This window comes from Heterodontus francisci, chromosome 34 (assembly GCF_036365525.1).
Source record: "Heterodontus francisci isolate sHetFra1 chromosome 34, sHetFra1.hap1, whole genome shotgun sequence".
In the NCBI taxonomy this organism is placed as follows: domain Eukaryota; kingdom Metazoa; phylum Chordata; class Chondrichthyes; order Heterodontiformes; family Heterodontidae; genus Heterodontus; species Heterodontus francisci.
The window spans coordinates 12,175,745-12,176,656 of NC_090404.1; positions in this window are offsets into that span (position 1 = coordinate 12,175,745).

Below are 912 nucleotides of genomic sequence, written 5' to 3' on the forward strand. Positions count from 1 at the left end.
GAAATAGACTTGCAGGGCTACGAGGATCAAACGGGGGAGTGGGGCTGAATAAATAGCTCTGTTAAGAGCCGGCGTGGCCCGATTAGCCGAATGGCCTCCTTCTGTGCTGTAAATGACTCTATAACTCAATGACTCTAGGCGATATAAGGGGGAAGATAAATGACAGACCAAATTGTTTTTATCTGGATTTACTGCCTGAAAGGGTGGTGGAATCAGATTGAATAAGAACTTTAAAAAGGGAATTTAATAAATATTTCAAATGGAAACAAATGGCAGGGCTCTGGGGAAATAGCAGGGGGTAGTGGAATAACTGAATAGTTCTTTCAAAAAGCTGATACTGTCCTTAAGAGCTGAATAGCCTCCTTCTCAGCTTTATCATTCTATGAGTGTATGATTTACTGGCTCAATCCAACACTCCTTTTTTTTACACCTATTGTTAATAAAAAGAACAAAAGCAAAATGTTGCCTTTATGTAGCCCCTTTCACGACCACAGGACGTTTCAAAGGCTTTTCAAACAATGGCGTACTCCTGCTCATATTCCTTAGGTTCTTATCACAATGACCTGAGACCTCAAGCTGAGTAAATCTCACTGAAGTACTGAACTCGTGAACAATTCAGTCAATGCATGAATGGACTGAATGGAGTGGCTCTGGGGAATGTGGTCAAAGGAGTGAAGGACATTTGTCTTTGCGACCACAATGTGCAATACCCACAGGATATATTTCACTGTGGCCAATGGTTTGCAATGAATATATGGCGGTAAAGCAAGTTACAGTTCATGCTCCTTTAATCCGTGCTGTTTGGAATGGTGTGACTGGACCAGTCTCACCATTAATGTGGGGATGTGGAAAACGTATCCAATCGTTTGCTACATTTCTGCTGTGACTGAAGTAATTCTGGTGAGGATATGT